Source organism: Eutrema salsugineum, unplaced genomic scaffold (assembly GCF_000478725.1).
Source record: "Eutrema salsugineum unplaced genomic scaffold, Eutsalg1_0 scaffold_9, whole genome shotgun sequence".
Taxonomy (NCBI): Eukaryota; Viridiplantae; Streptophyta; class Magnoliopsida; order Brassicales; family Brassicaceae; genus Eutrema; species Eutrema salsugineum.
This window is the reverse complement of record NW_006256342.1, coordinates 12,213,233-12,219,232: the sequence shown is the minus strand read 5'-3', so window position 1 is coordinate 12,219,232 and position 6,000 is coordinate 12,213,233.

Here is a 6,000-nt window from a genome sequence, read left to right as displayed (position 1 = left end):
GGGACATTCCTCTCTCTCTCTCTCTCTTCAAATTTGTGAACTTCCTTTGCTACAGCGACTATGGACCCGACCTACAGCAACGAGAAGAGAAACAAGCAGCTTATCGACCGCCTTTACCACGTAGCCGATGCAGAGTTTGGGATTCCAACAGTTTGTCCATGTGGTAGAGGAATCATCCAGGAGACTTCTGAAGATCCAGGAAAGAGATACTACACCTGCAAAGTGTATAAGGTTTGAATTACTTTAATTTTTTGGATTTAGATTGATTTAAAATTCCTGGGTTGAGTGTATAAGGTTTAAGCAGTGTCATGCTAAGACATTTAGAGACCTAAGGCAAATTAAAAAAAAAATACATATATATTATAATGTTTTAACAATAATGATATAAAATATATTAAAATTTATACATAAATTCTAAGTTTTTTGAAAAATCTCTTACATAAATGTTATATTTATTTTTCTTCTACAAACAATAAACTCTTTAAAATTTTAAAAAGAATTAAATTTATAGCATAGAAAAACAAAAATAGAAAGCAGCTCTTAAAAACAATTATTAAAATCATTCAGATATTAGTTATAATATAAAGTTAATTAAAAAAATAGCTATTGTAAGCATAAGTGAGACTTGAATAGCTGAACTCACTTGCATATCAAAGTAGGAGGAAACATGTAACCATTACAAATGAAAGATATTTTGTATATGGAGGCCCTAAAATTAATTTTATTATCCAAGGGCTTGAGGCAAATGCCTTTTTCAATATACTATAAGCACGGCTCTGGATTTAAGTTTATGAATTGTTGTGTAGAACGATGGCTACCACTTTAGGGTAAAATGGGATCACGCTGTCGATGATGAGATTTCTAGGCTAAAATGTGAGATTAAGGACCTGCGCTCAAGGATTGCAAAAATGTCAAACCATTTTTAACAATTCCGTTTAGGGTTTAATGTGTAGAACTGGTACAGTTCTTTAACAATTCCGTTGTTTAATGAATCCTTGTTTAATTCCCAGATTGTTTCATTCGCAGACTAAGAACTTATCTTATCCTTAATTTCTGATAATTTAATTTTACCGAGTTATGGTTTGACAAGTACTCTTAGTTGGGCTATATTATACCAATTTGTAAAAGTTATTATAATTTCAAGAATTTGCACGTAATTGGGCCGAATTATACCAATTAGTACCAGATTTTATGGGTTCCCAAAGTTACACGTGGTTGGGCCGAATTATACCAAATAGTACCAGATTTTATGGATTCCCAAAGTTACACGTAGTTGGGCCGAATTATACCAAATAGTACCAGATTTTATGGGTTCCTAAAGTTACACGTAGTTGGGCCAAATTATACCAAAGGGTTCCCAAATTTACACGTAGTTGGGCCGAATTATACCAAATTGTACGAGAACTTATAATTTCTTAAATTTGCCCTGGACGAATTAACCCCATGTAAATAATTATAACGACTCTATTATTTAGGGTTTCTTCATATTGTACGGTTATTTCACATATTAAAGAATTAGATTCTATTCTCCTTCGTAATACTTACCTGAATTACAAGGCGATCTGAGTGGATCCATACTAAGATGGTGCAGGAAGTGGTGGATGAAAAAGATAAACAACTTAGGAGGCTGGTGTTTGGATTTTTCCTCCAAACTCTTCGCTCAGTCTCCTAAGTTGCTCATATTCTCATCAACCACTTTTTGTACGATCTTAGGGTTTCATATCGAGAACGATAAGTAAGCGGTTTTTTCTAAAAGGAAATGAAAGGTTGGGGTGATGAAATGAGAAGGAGACTAGGGTATTTAAGGATAAGTGGGCGATGGTTGGTGACGCTTACAATTATAATGTAAGACTGGTACAACTACCAAGCCTGGTAAACGATATCATTTATTATCATTAATGTATTGAAAATAAAATAAAAAAATTATATTCCAAATAATAATTAATGTTGGAAAAGTGAATAATAGAGATATCATTGCAAATACAAATTAAGTGAAAATATCAAAATAAAAAAAAATACAAAAATACAAAATAAGAAAACAAAAACATATCTCAAGAAGATGCGGCCGTGCCATTTTGAGAGACTTCACTTGATGAACAGACATTTATTTAAAATTAGGGTTTCTGACAAGTCGAGAATAAATAGATGTTACAATGAATAAATGAAATGAAAGAAATGAAATGAGTAGTGGTGTATTAAAGGAAAATTGAGGCGTTGGTTATTATCATTAATCTATTTAAAATGGGATTATAAAATTCATTGAAACACGACTACTCGAAAAATAATTTATTCATTGAATCTATCTGCTTTCTTTACTCATCCTCTCCTTGTATATATATATATATATATATATATATATATATATATATATATATATATATTCCTGATCTTACCCTGGAGAAACGTCGTCCTTCAAAAACACATAAACCCTAAAATAATCATCAATATCTTACTCACTGATCTCAGACTCTTCATCAGATGAAATACCCATCGTACACCTTAAAAGCAAGAAGGATGGGTATTTCATCTGATGAAGAGTCAGATCAGCGAGTCAGATCTTACCCTGGAGAAATGTCGTCCTTCAAAAACACATAAACCTGAAAATAATCATCAATCTCTTACTCGCTGATCTCAGACTCTTCATCAGATGAAATACCCATCGTACTTACACCATAAAAGCAAGAAGGAAGGGTATTTCACTTGATGAAGAGTCAGATCAGCGAGTCAGAGTTTGGTCAGCGAGTTTGGTCACCTGATGTTGCAGACTGGGAAATACAAGGTTTAATCTTTGTTCAGGCAAGAAAAACATGATTACAAGTATAAAGCGTTGATTGGCGTTGATTGCTCATGCTTATACTTGTAATCTTGTTTTTTTTTTCTTGAACAAAATTAGGCTTTGTAGGATGCAAAGACGATGTAGGTTTTTGTATTCAGTTTTTCACATTTGGTTTTTGGTTTTCAGTTTTTGATTTTAGAATTTTGGATATCTTTGTTTGTAATTTTTGGTTTAACCTCAGTTATTTTAAAAAAATATATATTTTTAAATAATAATTACTTTAAATAAGATAATAAATTCCCGTGATTTACGCTTATCCATTATGAATAAAAAAAGAGCCGTCTGCTTGATGACGTCTTCACACGTAACCAGTATAAATGGGGCTATAAATGAGTGCGGATTCTCGATGTAAAACTGGTCCAACTACCAAGTCTTATCAGATGTTAGGGTTGCATATAGGTTATTAAAAAGTTTGTGAAATATTTCCATTAATCACAAAAAAACATAATAATATTAATAACCAAATAAAAACATAATATAAACATACACAAAACATAATAATAAGTTCAACAAAAACTAAAAAAAACATAAAAAAACACAATTATTTAGAGTCAGAGCTTGAAAGGTGATCAGTAAAACAAAATAAACTTGATCTCAAAAACTATATCAGAAACTAATGCTAACAATCCCCACACAATATGGCAACGGCGCCAATTGATAACTAAGGTTTTTAAAGCCTTAGATGGGTTATCAATCCCCTTGTCAAAGTAGTATAAGGGGTGTCAATCCATATGTGTGGTAGTTAGGCACTAGTTTATGTGATAGGTTCTTAAGTCAAGTAATCAAAGATGAGTTTTGTGAAACCAGCAACAAGAAAGCATAAAACAAGAAACAAACAAGCTATGATTAATGAACTAAGCAAGCAAACAAAACAAGATGATGGTGATTAAGCAAATGATAAAAGCTAAACCTCTAGATGTGATCATTGATTAGGGTGCTTTAGATATTGAATCATGATGCTAAGAACATAATGCAACACTTGCTACTCTTTAGTCTAGGCTTCTTAATCAGATTAATTCATTCCCATGACAATAATCCCTTTGCAAATCACTTAATCAAGTCTAACAACCATTAGATATAATCAAGCAATCAGCAAGCATAATGCATCAAGCCTAATAAGTGACCAAACAATCTCTCAACCAAGAAGACTGAATCTTATACAGAAAGACATAACAAGCAATCACATGATCTCAAACATTTCAACTTAGAACTCTAATCTAGACTAATCCTCTCATGAAGGCATTAATCTCTACACTAATCCACTTTCAAACCAAATCATCATTTGTGAAATATGAATCAATGAGCATTAAGAAACAGTTCTAATAAGTCATTCATGCATTTAACAAATCATTCCCATGATGAAAAAGGCATAAACCTTTAAGTTAGCTCATTCAGGCATTTCATCAAACACTTTTGGTGCATGAAATGCCTATGAACCCAGATTTCACTTTCCCAAGGAAATCTGGCATTAGGAGCAACTAACTAAGGAAATGGAATGAGAATCTAAACCCTAAACATCACCAATCAAACATCTAAGCACCCTAATCTACACACCTAGAAGTTTAAAAGATGATTACTCACTAATCATGAAGAACACATCTAATCTTTTGCAAGAGATGATGTTAATCATGATTAGAAGTAGAAATGAGATGATGAGATGATAAGAAACAGACTTGGAATGATCAAATCCCTTCAGATATCTCTTAATCAAAAACGTTTTTACCCTCAAAAGGAAAGAAAACTAGAGAGAAAACTAAGTAGAAGATAACATACTTGGGTTTTTCTCCCAAAAAACTATATATACCTAGTGCTAATGGACCGGGTCAGCCCATGACAAACTGGGTACTGACCCGGCTCAGTTGGGTCAAGTGGAAATCCTGCGGGTCAGTCCAGTATGTCCCAGGTCGCACACCTAAGTCGCAGTAGATGAAGACTTGTCTTGTGAAGCCTGAATCGCCTTGTCTTAGCCGCACGCCTAAGTAGGAGTGTTTTGCGAGTGTTGCTGCGGCTTGGTCTCCTTCCTCTCCAACTCGCAGGGCTAAGGCGGTTTCTGGGGAATGTACAAACTGTGCGGGTTGGTCTCTATTGCACCTAGGTCGCAGGCTCAAGTCGGAGTGATTTGCGAGTGTTGCTGCGGCTTGGTCTCCTTCCTCTCCAACTCGCAGCATCCAGAGCAGCTTAGACCACTTCGCATTCCGGAGAGTGTAACTCCTATGAGACTTGTCCGAATTGAATGATTTCGGTTGCAGAAGACAGAGGACTCATTTATCTCCAACTTTTGTGAAGAAAGCTTCGGTGCTTGGGAAGTGTAAGGCTTCCTGGAGGGCACATCTTTGCAGTGCATGTACACGACCAGAGAGAGGCGTCTAGACATGTGTCCATTCCGGAGACTGTATCTTTCTTCTCATAGATCCGAATTGAATGCTCTTGGACGTTCTGGAAAGAAGGCTCAAATTTCTATGGTTCTCATGAAGGACCCGGAAACTAAATCGGCCTGGAAGTGCACCGTCCTTCGCATCCTTTAGAACTGATCTGCTCGGTCCGGAATACCTGCGAGACTGGGGTTCCTTCCGACAAGCTTATCTCTCTGCTCACGCGTCCGAATTCCACGATTCTACTTGCTAAGAGACCGTGATGCAATGCTCTCCAACTTCTATGAAGCACCCGCCGTCTGAATCGGACCGGAAGGCTCCCCGGACAGGCGATCATTCAGGGGTATCGGATTGCTCCGGAATGAGTGCGAGACCTGTTCGTCTTCCGATTACCATATCTTTCAGTTCTGTGGTCCAAATGCCTTGATTCCAACTGTTATGAACTCTTGACTCAATTATCTCCAACCGTTATGAAGACTCCGACAGCTAAATCTGACCGGAAGGTTCCCCGGACAGGCGATTTTGGAAACGTGTCTGCACCCAGAGATTTTGGCCGAGAGACTTGACCGCGGTACGTGTTATTGGCCGAGAAAGCTACCCGCGGGAAGGATTTTGGTCGAGAACCTTCGACCTTCAGTACACCATTTTGCCGAGAAACCCAAAATTGCTCCTTTTCACCATTTTTGATCATTCCAACTCCATTTCTTCATCTGAATCACATCATCCACTCCAAATTGGCTCCAAAAGCACCTGTTTAACACTCCAAAACATGCAAAACTCTCTTGGACCTAA